The 15,141-nt window shown below is 37.2% G+C and overlaps 1 long non-coding RNA gene across 1 annotated transcript in view; it reads left to right on the forward strand.

The window, feature by feature from the left end:
- Positions 1–14,292, forward strand: part of LOC115289233 — a 39,211-nt gene extending 24,919 nt beyond the window's left edge. Inside the window, exon 3 of the long non-coding RNA XR_003907493.1 lies at positions 14,057–14,292. This is a non-coding gene — a long non-coding RNA (uncharacterized LOC115289233). The remainder of the gene's footprint in view (positions 1–14,056) is intronic.
- The last annotated feature ends 849 nt before the right edge of the window (positions 14,293–15,141 follow it).

The following is a 15,141-nucleotide window of genomic DNA, read 5'->3' on the forward strand; positions in this document are numbered from 1 at the left end:
ATGCTAAGCGAAATAAGTCATGCAGAGAAGGACAGATACCATATGTTTGCATTCATAGGTCTAACAGGAGAACAGGAAAAACCTAATGGAGGACCAGGGGGAGCGGAGGAGGGAGAGAGAGTTGGGGAGAGAGAGGGACGCAAAACTTGAGAGACTATTGAATGCTGAAAATGAACAGAGGGTTGAAGGGGGAGGGGGAGGAGGGAAAAGAGGTGGTGGTGATGGAGGAGGGCCCTTGTGGGGAAGAGCACTGGGTGTTGTATGGAAACCAATTTGACAATAAAATATTTTAAAAAAATAAAATAAATTAAGCAAACTAATACATATTCAAATAAATGAATATTTAAAATCTTCCAGTTTTAAAATAACTAAGACCAGGGCTGTAATGCACAACACAGGAAATATAGCCTCTCATATCATAAAAACTTTGTATGGTGACAGATAGTAACAAGAATTCTTATTGTGGTGACCATTTTGTAGTGTATATACATATCAAATCACTATGCTGTACATCTGAAACTGATATAATACTGTTTCAATTAGTCACAAATAAAAATTTGTGATGATACTCTGTACTTAGTGGGTATAGACTAAAGAGATACTAAGATTTGCTAAACAGGGACCAACCATTATTTGCAAAATCAAATAAAACCTCAAATTCTTTGTCATGTGCACTTCCTTGCAAGAATGTTTCAGGAAATAAAAAGGAATTCTTCTAATCTGACATGGTTACCAAAAATTAGAAAAAAACCCACAAAATTAAATTTAAAATAGGAGACTGTGGAATTACATTCTTCTTCATTGATTGTGGAAAATCCTCAGCATTGCAGAACACTGCAAAGCATTTACAAGAAAAATAAAAAAAATAAAAGAATTCACTGTGACTGAAAAGTTAGTAAAGCAGCCAACACTGTGAAACAGCAACAGAGCACTTTGCATGCTGGTGAAAACTGGGCTCATTAGCGAAGTGATGGCTCAGAGCTGACTCTGGGGGAGGATACAACTCAACTTCATACAGTCCTTCTTGCAGAGCTGATTGTGAGACATCCTTGGTCTCACTTTGTTGGAAGCTGCTCAGCATGCTTCCTGGCCTAAGGTAAGATAGGAGTCCGTAAAAAGGCAAGTGGAGAGGGACCAGAGTTTTGAAATGAACAGAATGAAAGTCCACCATATAAGTTGGCACTGTATAAAGTAAGACCCCCAATTCCTATGTGAATCCTTTGAACAGAATATGCCAGTGCTATTGTTGAAGTACACTAAAGTCTGAAAACATAATCTTAAATATATATGTATGAATATGCACACACAGACTCATAAACGTATACATGATGTGTGTGTGTCTACTCAGGCTGCTGATTCTACAAGAGATGTCCTTAAAAAGTGTTTGTTTATACATTTTGTGACTGGATAAGGATGTAAAAAGAATCTAGTCATAATCACCTTTGATTAATTAAAAATAGGACAATATATCGTCTCATATTTCAAAGATAATGCTTTAATGATTGGAGTAAACAAAAGTTATGACTACAGTTGTTATTTTACATATCCAAATCCAAAGAGAAAAATTCTAAAAATAATAGAAATCACATGTAAAGTTTTTAAAAATAAAATGAACAGTGCTTGAGACTTCTGGTGGGTTTCGTGTGTGTGTGTGTGTGTGTGTGTGTGTGTAATTATTTGATGGTTACAAATTTTCCAAGATTATTAACTCTTAAACTTCAGAAAAATAATAGTTATATATAATATCTATGGGCTAATAACATTAAATTTTAAAAATCAATCAGCTACTGGATCAAAAGATGTAAGAATGGAGACAACAACAGAAATAATGACCAGCCATAATTCCAGCAGAGCCTGGGGCCCACCCAGACAGGATGGTTGGAATACCTATAAGATGCTGAGCAAAGGAAGCATCAATGAAAATGAGTGTGTGTGTACAGATCATTTTCTAATCGGCTTGTGAAAGTGGTTCAAAAGGAATGGGGTCAGTTTCAAAACTGGATTCAAAGAAAAGAAACAGACTTGACAGCAGCCTGGGCTTATATATATATATATACACACACCACATCTTTTTGACCCATTTATCAGTTGATGGACATTTAGGCTCTTTGTATGATTTGGCTAGTGTTGAAAGTGCCACTATGAGCATTGGGGTACATGTGCGCCTATGCATCAGCACTTCTTTATCCTTTGGGTAAATCCCCAGCAGTGTTATTGCTGGGTCATAGGGGAGTTCTACTGATAGTTTTTTAAGGAAACTCCACACTGTTTTCCAGAGTGGCTACACCAGTTTACATTCCCACCAACAGTGTCGGAGGGTGCCCGTGTCTCCACACCCTTGCCAGCATCTATAGTCTCTTGATTTGTTCATTTTAGCCACTCTGACTGGCATGAGGGGGTATCTCATTGTGGTTTTGATTTGAATTTCCCTGATGATGAGTGACACTAGGCATCATTCCATGTGTCTGTTGACCATCTGGATGTCCTCTTTGGAGAAGTGTCTGTTAATGTCTTCTGCCCATTTCTTCACTGGATTATTTGTTTTTATGAAAGAAATTAAAGAAGACATAAAGAAATGGAAGAACATTCCATGCTTATGGATCAGAAGAATAAACATTGTTAAGATGTCATTATTACCCAAAGCAATCTACACGTTCAGTGTAATTCCAATCAAAATTCCACCAGTATTCTTCTCAAAGCTAGAACAAACTATCCTAAAATTTGCATGGAACCACAAAAAAACCTGAATAGCCAAAGTAATATTGAAGAAGAAAACCAAAATGAGAGCATCACAATCCCAGACTTTACCCTCTACTACAAAGCTGTCATCATCAAGACAGTATGGTATTGGCATAAAAATAGACACATAGACCAATGGAATAAAATAGAGAACTCAAAACTGGACCCACAAATGTATGGCCAATTAATCTTTGACAAAGCAGGAAAGAGTATCCAATGGGAAAAAGTCAGCCTCTAACAGATGGTGCTGGGAAAACTGGACAGCAACATGCAGAAAAATGAAACTAGACCACTTTCTTACACCATACACAAAAATAAACTCAAAATGAATGAAGGACATGAATGCAAGACAGGAAACTATCAAAATCCTAGAGGAGAAAGCAGGAAACAGCCTCTTTGGGCTCAACCACAGCAATTTTCTACTCGACACATCCCCAAAGGCAAGGGAATCAAGAGCAAAAGTGAAGTCTTGGGACCTCATCAAGATAAAAAGCTTCTACACGGAAAAAATAAATAAATAAATAAATAAAAAGTCAAGAAAACTAATAGGCAACCAACAGAATGGGAAAAGATAGTTGCAAATGACATAGCAGATAAAGGGCTACTATCCAAAATCTACAAGGAACTCACCAAACCCCACACCCGAAAAATGAATAATCCAGTGAACAAATGGGTAGTAGACATGAATGGACCCTTCTCCAAAGAGGATATCCAGATGGCCCTCTCTCTCTTGATGTGGAAATATTGGGGTTATGAGCCGATGGACAAGAAAGAAGTCTTGAGCCGTCTTTGGTGGAAAAAGTGGTTTTATTAAAGCAAGGGGACAGGAGCTGTGGGCAGAAAGAGCTGCGCTGGGGTTGCAACTATTTACATACCTTCAAGTTGGGAGGGATTTAGGGGCAGCACAAACCTTCAGGGTATTGTGAAAAGGAGGTTTCCAGGGCCCTGGAGCTAGCTATTGTTAGGAAAAGGTCATTTATTAGTGTCTAGTAAAACTCTAGCCAGGAGCCCCTTCAGATATATATCATCAGGCCATATGCTTTGAGTATGTTTGTCAACATATACCTTGGGGAGTAGAGATAAAATGAGTTTCCAAAGGAATTTCTATAGGTTTAAAGTAGACTCACAGGATCCTGGGGGGAGAGGGTGGGCTAAAATTGCCTTTTGCCCTTAGCAATGTGTCATCATTTGAGGCAGCTGAGACCCCAGAAGATGGTCACTCTGAGTGTCTAAAGGAGTTAGAGTGGGTTGTAAGTTGTTAGGAAATTTAATTTTATTCTTTTGTCTTGGTTTCTCACATCCTCTGTCTCTCAACCTTCTGGTGATGATGTGAGATGATAAATGCCTAAGTGGTGGGATTAAGTGAGGTAAATGACACATGTACTATGACATAGTGTTGGTAGTGTTAGGCTACTTTTTATCTTCTGACCATATGTCTAACCGTGTCTGTTCTGGACCATGGGTCACCGTGGGCAGGTTACTGAAATCACAGAAAGTGAAACTGCGGATGGGCTTGGAAGGGACTGTTGTAGGGTGGAGTCCTCCTTCCCAGACCCAGGGAACTTCTTTTAAAAAATTTTTTATGAATTGTTTATTTTTGAGAGAAAGAGAGAGACAGTGTGAGCAGGGGAGGATCAGAGAGAGAGGGAGACACAAGATCCAAAGACAGGCTCCAGGCTCTGAGCTAGCTGTCAGCACAGAGCCTGATGCGGGGCTCGAACCCACAAACTGTGAGATCATGACCTGAGCCGAAGCTAGATGCTTAACAGACTGAGCCACCCAGGTGCCCCCCAACCCCCAGGAACTTTTTAATTCAGATAGAAAAATAACATCACTTTTGGATCTCCATTTTTTCTCCCCATCTCTCAGAATATTCCCCAAAAGTTGTGTGATTCAGAGAATTAAATGCATTGGTTCTAACGCACCACTGCTTTTTGTTTGAACGACTCTCTAACAGTTATTCACAGAGGAACAGTGCCAGGCACTAGGAAGTGCTTAAAGCATATATATTAAATTGCACTCATAGCCCATGAGGACTGATCCTTCATCTGACCATTATTAGTTCCACCAGTGATTTTGATATTAAAATTTAGCACCTTCTCATTAAATCCTCCAAGAACATCAATATTGTGACACAGCAGCTACCTTAGCGAATAGTTTTAAAACTCAATTTGACCATGACAAATTGTGGAAGCAAGCACAAACAAATCAGATAAAGCCTGAAAAAGCTGGAGCATGCTACCATTTTTCTATTGAAACCCACTTAAAAATATTTTATCATTATGCACATTGTTCCTTTGATTTATTAATTAACATAGCATGGAGATGAAATAGTAGTCTCTATCATTGGTTTCTAGTACGGGGGCGGGTCACAGGTAGAACTTTAGTTTTTCTTTCAAATGGCTCATCTAGAAATGCTGTTAATTTCAAGGAAAAACACTCTTTCAGGCACACTTTTCAGTTTGGCAAGATGAGAAATACCTTACCCCATGTGTTCTTTCAGATTGCTTTGAATGCGTGTGGGTCACTTTTTTTGTGTTTGCTTCCTTTTTATTCAGAGAAATTACATGCAGTATTAAAATGGGTGAGTTACAGCATCGTCTGCTGTAAATCTAAATCATAGAAATGACCTTTTTTGTATTCTTTATGGATGTTTGTTAAAAGTTACTGCATCATGGGTGAAGCCTTGATAATTTCTTCGTAAAGAAAGACAAAACAGTCACAGAAAAGGTGTTACTACTGGAATAATAGAGAGATGAAAATGGTCAAAATTTTGGGGCAACCTTGACTAATATTTTTTCCAGTCCTTTCTACAGTGTCACTGTACAAAGCTGTTCAAAGAAACTAATATCCATTGCATTTTATTGTCAAGTGAAAAATTCAGACTCAGTAGAAGAGACTTTATTGAATAGTATCGTCACAAGGTCACAGGGTGGGGAGAGGGAAATTGATTGACTGGGCAGAGGAACTACTGCATTTGGGAGAGGGGCTCTGAGCAGAAGATTTGCAAGCATCTCAAGGGCTAAGCTTTTCTGAAAATATTTCTTTTTATAGGAAGGCATATATAAAGCCAGAAAGAAAGGTGTGTGTGGAAATGAGATGATAGATGATAGGCAGGTCTGCTGAGATGGTAGGTCAGAGAATGTTTTACTTGAGGCCAGCCTTCTTTGGAGGCAGTTGGGGGGTGGAGGGGCAATGCTGTTGAAGGAGGGTTGTCTGGTGCTCAGGTTATGAGCAGGCAAAACGTGAGGAATCTAGTAGAAGGAGAGAATTTCGACCAAAGTTTACTTAGCAAGTATTTTGTTCCAAGAGATCACTGACAACAGGTAGTTCAGCCAACCATTTATGAGGCAAAGAATGGGAATATGGGGAGTCCATGTTTGGCCTAGTTATAGATGAGCAAGTGGGGCATTGTTTAGTCTCATCTAAGTCTTCTGGAAGGGTGGTTCTTTTCCGGGACATGTTTCCCAAAACACAAAAGGGTGGGGAGATTTTTTAACCTTTGATGTGTTCTAGGAGCTCTGGGCTTAGTTTAAATTTAATAGTGTTGGGGCTGCTGGGTGGCTCTGCTGACTTCAGCTCAGGTCATGATCTCACAGTTCTTGAGTTCCAGCTCTCATCTCAGAGCCTGGAGCCTCCTTTAGATTCTGTGTCTCCCTGTCTCTCTGCCCCTCTCCAGCTCATGCTCTGTCTCTCTCTCTCTCTCTCAAAAATATATAGACATTATTTTTTTATTTTAAAATTCAGTAGTGTCCATATGCAAAATTACATTTTTGTAACATCACTTTTCTTGCTATCTAGTGACTACTATTTTAAATATTAAATGCATTCATAACACAGATAAATCTTTATTATTTTATGCCTCTATAAACCTGGGATTTTTCTATCTTTTTGAAAGAAAAATAATAATAAATATACTATATATTTAGTTGCTGAAAACTATATGCAAACAGGTGAATATATTGCTTATTAAAAGATTTTATATATCTTCTACACTGTCAGTATGCTGGGGTAAAAATATTTCCTTCTCTGACTTTTCTCAAATTTAGCACGCATGAAATCGAGAGGTCCTCATGATTTACTGCTCAGTATTTCCCCCATCTTTGGCCCCGTCATTGGCAAGAGATGCAATTTAAAGTGAACGCATAAACTGGTCAGTTTTTTCCCCCCAGGTGCAGGCTGATACCACTTTCTTACAAATATACAGTTTGATAAGGAATAACCTGAAAGGCACATTGCTCAAGAAACTTGTAGGCAAAGTTGCTACAATGTAATTTCAATGGCTTTTTTTTTTTTAGAATAAGTGACAGCTTCTTTCAAGTGGCAATTTATAATTTAGAAATTCTTATAATTTATTCCTTGACACTTAGCTAGTTCACTGAGAAAGTTTACCAGTGACCATGGATATCTGTTGGCACATATAACAAAACCAAGGGCTGGATTTGGAGAATCAGTTTGACTGTAGCAAAATGTTCTTGGGGAGCTTTCGCTCTCTTCTGGAAGAGTTCACTAACAGATGGCAACTTGTCATTGTTAATGGAGTGTTATCCTGAAAAACTTCAAGGATCCATGCAGAGTGTGACACTCTTCCCCTCCTCCTTTCAAGCCACCTCACAGAAATAGCCAATAATGACCTCTTTCTCTTCACAGATGATTCCACCTTATGTCGGCTGATTCCTTCCAAGCCACATTGTGGCGGCTTTAATCCTAATATGACAAAAGACTTTTTGTTGTTTGACAGCTAATCTATGTATAAATAACAGAGGCATCGTGATACAGTAGGAAAGATATTGCCCCCTAAGATGGGAGTCCTGTGTTCTACCCTCACTTTATGAGTCCTTGGCCAAATAACTTCTCCACTAGATTTCATTATTCTCATTGAAACAGGAGCAGATTGCCTTAAACAGAAAAGAGGCTCATTTCAGGTGAATTTGTGATATTCTAAATTCCTTTGATGTAAACAAAGCATCAGTTTGTTAGCTGAGTTTGTGTGACCATTTTATGTTGTGTTTACTTTATTCTACTAAAATTATGTTTTCATAGGAATATTGGCAATTTGGTTTCTAAAGTATATAATGGCTACAAAACAGCAACAGAAACATTTTTTTTCCTGTGTTTGTTTAACATCACATGGATTTAAGAGCTTATTCACAGTATAATTTTTGTTTTTGTAAATGCACTAGTAATATAGCACTTCAGAGATGACAATATGACATGGTAAACACTGGCCTAAGATCATACAACTTGAAGAGACTAGTGCAGATTATTACCTAGAGCATCAGAATCCTGGCACAAAGATCAGTTCACTTATTCAGTCAGAAATCACCATTTCATTTTATTAATGATAATTAATATTCACATCACACCTGCTGGTTGCATGATATTTTGTACATTTAAATGTTTTCTCAGATATACATTTACTGGCATCTTGAGAATAGCATCCAGAAGCAAGAAAATGTGTCAGATCACAGAATTAATCAGTGATTGATAAGGAAGGATAATCAATAATAGGCAAGTAGAGGGAGGTATTCTCATTTCTCCTTCTCAAAATTCTAAATCCTGCTTTCCTATTTAAATCAGCCACTCTTCTAGAAGAGAACGAGGCTGGACACCAAATGCCTGTGGAATAATTAGAAATCAGTTCTTTTAACCGGACATATGTTTACTTAAATTTGCTTAAGTTTACTTAAATCAACCAGCTTTTTCCTTCTCTTCCTTCCTTCCTCCCTTCCTTCCTTCCTTGGCATCACATTTTATTCTTCTGTTTTCATTCCGCCCATCTCTTTCCACATCATTTCATGCAGGTCCCATAGACAGTTAAACATGTTGTCCCTTTAAGAATTGTTTAGTAGATCTAACAAATGCGTACAGTTTTCAACTTCCTTTGGAAATAAGTGCTGGCACTTTTGCAGGCTTTCCTTTTATGATTAGAAAAATACCAATACCATTTTCCTGCAAATATATATTAGCAACCCTATGAGAAAATTAACATTCTTATTGCATTGAATTTGTTACTTCTTTGAATGAATAGGAGAATAGGTAATGCTAATGCAGTTTAAAACTGAAATGAAATGTAAATAGAATTGGAGTGTGATTTCCTGAAAGTGTTTTTCTTGAATAAAAGGAATCCTTTAAGACAATGCTTTCAGTTTTAGACATGACACTCATCTCAAATATTAGCAGTCAGTTTTCAATAGTTTACATCTTAATAAACCGTGATTAGTATGACAATTGTATTTTACATTTGCATCATATTTTATGGTTTCCAAGACATGAAAGGAGAGTTGAGTTATGAGATCAGTTTTCCTCTGCCAGTGCAGGGGATGTACCAAAGGACTCCACAGTGACTCCACCTGTTCAAAGGAATCAAAGTGCTCATGCATGCAAACTGTTTTTAGGCTGATGCTTTCAAAGAAATAAACATTTTTTTCCTACACATAACTGACTTATTTTACAGACTGGATGTACCTTAATCCTTAACAAGTCAGAGTGATAGCATGGTAAACCAACAAGGTACCTCAAAAGTTCATTTTAACCATTCCAGGCAGGGAAACTTCTATGATATATTATTAAAAGAGAGATAAAAGACCATATAAAATGATTTTAAAAAATTGGTGCATTAGTACATATTTCTTTTTGTATTGGGACACTTAACACAAGAAAAAAATCCTGTATAAAAGGTAATACCAAAAATTTTAAATTTTATGTAAATCATTAAAATTCATGACTTTTCAAGGAAATTTCTAACGTGTTACATCATGTTATATACAATTTTGAAAAGTGACTCCCTTCTCTGATTGCACTTATCACAGTATATAAATATGTTACCTACGTTAACGAAGGGTGTTGACCAATTAATTATTCACACACACACACACACACACACACACACACACACACAAAGCAAACAGGCATTTATTGGAATTCAGGAGAATTTGAGCTCGGGAGACACAGATTCAGATAAAAACCTGACTTCTGTTCTGAGGAAGACAGAGGGGGCAGAGTTATACAGGGGAAAGGTCATGTGCATGCAGTTCTTATTCATGTCCTCTATGAAAAAGAGGGATTGAAACTAGGTTAACTGGGATTAGTTGCTATTTTAAGAGAGATTCTTACCTAAGCTTGCTTGCTTCATTTTGAAATCTCTTTTTACAAAAAAAAGTTTTTTGAAACATGGTTGAACTGTAGAGATTTATTTATTGAAGAGCGACCCATGAAAGCTAGCATCCCAAAAAGGATTCTGTTCATGCAAATCTTTTTAGTTACTGAGTAGTGCTTAATGCAGTTGAACCTGGACAATTGCAAAGGGAAGTAGTTGGTATTCCCTGCCATGGTGCAAGCTGAACTCCTAAAGCACAACTGGATCCAAGGCTTTGTCAGATCATGTTGTAATATCAGAGCCAATAATCATGCAAGGGCAGAGTTGGTGTATCTCAAAATCACGTAGTTTGAAGTTTTCAGAGCTGTAGATTGAAGCCCATTCTTCCAAACTGACTTTTGGCAGGTGGTATGCTTATAAATGTCAATTGCCAGATCTGGGGAAGGATATGGTGGTGTGTGATTTATAATGTGTGCTGGCCATTTTCCATGGTATACATATTCCAAACACTGATGACTTCAAGCTACCCACATGATGTCACTAAATAAGGAATGAGAGAGAAATACTTGGCTGCACACAATCACATAGTATTTTCACCAGGCAGTTATGAGAAATATAAATAACCTCAAGAGTATAGATATTAGCACAATGTAGAAGATGAGTAGTAAGTGAGGGACTTTGTATATTTATTACCTTTGCTTTTTAAGACATTTATTTAATTCTGTGTATATAAATTAATTTTGAAGGCTGTGTTTAACCACCAGGTAGAAGAACTCCCGAAAATCTGTTGTTCACCACTGTATCTAGTCTACCTATCAAAGAATGCTGTAGGTATTGGAGACCTGCACACAAGCCACACCTCTTTCAAGCAAGTTTCCCCAGCAAACTCTGTTGCTGCTAATGCTGTCGTTGAGTGCAGCATATGAGTGACCTTTGTTTTAATTTTCACAAACAACTATGAGAAAAGTTTCAACATGGGAGTACATCATTATTTCCTTTATTTCTCGTGAAGTGCCAAACTAATGCCATGATAGGCTTAAAATAAGCCTTAGAAACTAGAAGGCCTAAGTGTCAGCTTCCCTGAAACAATCAGGCAATTACACCTTGCTCAAGACTAGAAGAACCGCCCCTAAACCAGTCAATCAGTAAGGACCAAGAGGATGCTTAACATTCCTGAGGATTATAGATAGCTGCTTAATGTTAGTTAGCCAATCACTCGCCACTTGCCCAAGCCCCATGTGGGGGTCCTTAGCCCACGCCGTAATTGGTTATTTTCAAAGGCACACCAAATGTCATAATTGGGTCCCATCAAAAGTAAGGGACACCCTAGAGATTCTGAGTAGTTAAGATTGTTACTAGGGCTGCTGTGTGATTATGATTGGATTGCTGTACCTAATGTCACAATTCCTTGTAACTCCCCTTTTCCAAACCCGATAAAAAACCCTGCTCAACTATTGTTCGGGGCTCTCAGCACGGATCCACTGCATTGGTGAAGTCTGAGAGACCAAGCTTAAGCCCGAATAAATGCCCTTCGCTTTTGCATATGTGGTTCAGACTCCCTGGTGGTCTTGGTTTTTGGGGACCCCGTAAACTGGGTGTAATACTCGTTGACCAGAAATCAAAAATTCCAAAACATTTCTTCATTGAATTAAAATGTATATAAAAAGTTACAAGCACATCTATCTTCAAAATATAGATGACATTTGATCCTATGACAATTTTACTTGAGTGAAATTAAATTCCAGTGAAATTGCAAATATAGACCTGAATTCTGTCACAAGATAACTTATTAAATGTTTTAGGTATGACTCACACTAATTCATCTTTATTAATAGGCATCTTGAAAAAGATCAAGTCATTTTCCACCTCTCCAGAATATAGGCAGTGTTCTAAGAAATATCAGAAGTTGCAGATTGTCTGCTGACTCTGTGACTATCAACAATTACTAATATGTTTAGCACTTATTCTGTATCGAAGACTGGGTATGTTTGGAAAGATTAAAATGCAGTTAGATGAACTGGTTCTAATATAAAAGATAACCTGGGAACTGTTTCTTCTGACTCTCAGAGTATTATTAGGGACTATCGTGGGCAAGTTTTTTTTTCACCCTTCCTTCCCTACTTTATCTATATTACAGTGAAGATATGGATGACTACATTGGTTCTAATGCCTATTGCAATAACTGTTAGAGCAGATGTTTAGATTCTCTGACCCTTTACACTCAAAATGTGGTCAAGGACCAGTAACAGCTACTTGTTAGAATTACAAAATCTCAGGCTTTACCTCAGACCTTCTTAATCAGTATCTGCAGTTCATCATGGTCCCCATGTGATTCTAATGCAAATTAAAGCTTAAGAGGCACTAGTCTAGACAATATCCATGGCCTTAGGGCCAGTTCTGATCATTGTTATACTTTAAGCACCTATCAGAGTGCCTGGCACTGGCTTCCACTCATAAATATTTATGAATGAGTGAATATATGTTTGTATTGACATTTGTATTGAATGCAAATGGATTGTTTTCAGGTTTTCAATCTTTTCTCTTCATGAAAATTGTCAGAGATAGCTTAAAGATGAAATCTAGAAAAAGTAATGAACAATCCCTAACATAAAAATAACCATATTTCAAACTAATCCAGGATTATTAATTAAAAATGGTTGATTATAATCAAATATTTTTCCAAAGTATTATTTCATTTGAATTTCATCCTTTTGTTTCAGAAGTATACTAAAATATTCTTTTAATTTTTGTGACATTATTCTCCCTTAAGACACTTTTAAACATAATTTTATTATCTAAATCTAATGTTTTCAGAATGCTTAACTTTTGCGTCGCTTGGCATTATCAAAATGGAAGTTCTTGGGTCTTACTCTGCACTTGAATAAAATTTCAGAAAAATGCATTAGCAAACAGTAATAATTCCCCTTGGGAATCATTTATTCTGATATGAAAATATGACTCCTTAGCAGACATTTTTGTGATGATGAAATGCATGTAAACTATCTTTCTTTCATTCTCTAGATGATTAATAGATGTAAATAAACAAATATTAATCTAAATGGCTATCCTCTGAGGGTGATCTAACCATGAGAAATAGAAATTATGCTTGTAAAAGCTCCCTTCTTGGAGCACCTAGGTGGATTTGTTGTTTGAGTGTCTGACTCTTGATTTCAGCTCAGGCCATAATCTCACAGTTGGTGAGATTGAGCCCTGCTTTATGCTGACAGTGAGGAGCCCTCTTAAGATTCTCTCTATCCCTCTCTCTGCCCCTCCCTAACTCATGCTATATCTCTCCTAAACTAAACTTAATTAAAAAACAAAACTTCCTTCTTAAATCTAAATTAAGAAAGAATATGCCTCAGTTTAAAAAATAAATGCACAGATACCTAAGAGTGACATATTGATTAGATTACATTATAGTTTGCCTAAAAGTTAGATCATGTTGAGAATCATGCCAGCCTAGCCAGACTTCTGAAATGTTTTGCTGATATCTAAAGAGCTAACAAAACAAAAAATACTTCTTACTGCTCATACAGCATTGTGATCCTACTTTGCCTGTCTTTTCTTTATTTTTTTCACCAAACTACCACTAGTGCTTCATAAAATCAGAGTACCCGTGTTTCCCCAGTGTAAATGCATATTGATAGACTAAAGATATAATAATTTATCAAAAGTGGTAATTATGCAAATTATTTTGTGGCTTTGGTTTTTTTAAGATCATCTTTGTATTGATCTCAGATATGGATGAAGGGAGATGTCTGATCACTTAAATTTCCTACAAAAGCTGAGGAAGATTAGATGTTTCTAATGATTCTAAGGAATGAATAAAGTACACACATCACCATACATATGTATAATACTATATGCATTTATGTAAATAGGCCCTTTGGGGTTAGTTACAATATATATTACATTTCAGAGTTATTGCAGTGAGATTATAAACCTGTTTGAAGCAGACTAGAGCAGTGGAAGGAACACCTCAACACAGAGTTCCAAGTCCTTAAAGAGGAATGATAGACACATGAGCTGGAGGTGGGTGAGGATGGTGAGAAATGAACTACTCATTAAAAGCAGGGGGACACAACATCGTCAACTTAATGACTTCTAAGACCTCAGGGTTGACAGATCTAGAGCCACAGGTGTGGAACATAATGCTTTCCTCTTCTACCTTTGCCCTGGGATAATCCCTAGATTCATTATAAAACATTTGCTTTGCAGGTACTGCCCCACCCTCACACAAGGAGAAAGGCTGCCAAGGTGACTCTGGTACAACTATGCAGGGTCAGAAACTCACCCTCCCAATCTGTGGGAGGAGTTCCTCCAGATAATTAGAAGGAGCCTCCATTAGACACCACCCCACTCCACTGTACTCGCAGCTCAGCCCAGTTCAGAGAGATGCAACAAATATCCAATCCCAAAACAACCTGGGGGCAATTCCTGATGCCCTCCCACCTACTCTTCTCTTTAATAAACTGCTTTGTGCTTGCTACTTCCCTTCAGGCTGTCTTTATTCCAGCATGGATCCCCGCTAAGTCTTCTGCTGAATCTGAGGATCAAGACCTCCGTTCACACAACACAGATTCTGCCAATGGTAACAAAACAAACATACATTAATGACTTACCATATTGAAAAATTGTTGAGTTATTAGGAATATTTGATTGATTGATCATCATATCAATTTATTTATTTATTTTAGAACTGAAAGAAAAAGTTTTTTTTGTTTGTTTTTTTAATGTTTATTTTTGAGAGAGAGAGAGAGAGAGAGAGAGACAAACAGACAGACATAGTGTGACCTGGAGAGGGGCAGAGAGACAGGGAAACAAAATCCAAAGCAGGCTCCAGGCTCTGAGCTATCAGCACAGAGCCTGATGCAGGGCTCAAACCCACAAACCATGAGATCATGACCTGAGCAGATGCTTAACCAACTGAGCCACCCAGGCACCCCAGAAAAAGTGTTTGTTATGGAGAGGCTAGTTTACTTATTTATTTGATAATAACTTGAACTTGCTAGTTAAGAACCCCATGAATTTCTCTAACTTTTATTTGATTATCCTCTGCTGTAGTAAGCATATTATATTATGTTCTATATCAACACTCTTACAAACAGAACTTTTTACTTGCTATCTATCTATCAATATAATACATATATTTGGGGCAAATACTTAGAAGACTCAAAAGCAAAACATGATTTTTAATATTTAGCACCTATAGTGCAATTGAACCTGCAAATTAAGTGTGCTTGTGGTAATAGAGGCTTTGTTAATAAATTTTAGATATTCCATAAGATAAAATACATTCTTAT

This window comes from Suricata suricatta, chromosome 4, assembly GCF_006229205.1.
Source record: "Suricata suricatta isolate VVHF042 chromosome 4, meerkat_22Aug2017_6uvM2_HiC, whole genome shotgun sequence".
Classification (NCBI taxonomy): domain Eukaryota; kingdom Metazoa; phylum Chordata; class Mammalia; order Carnivora; family Herpestidae; genus Suricata; species Suricata suricatta.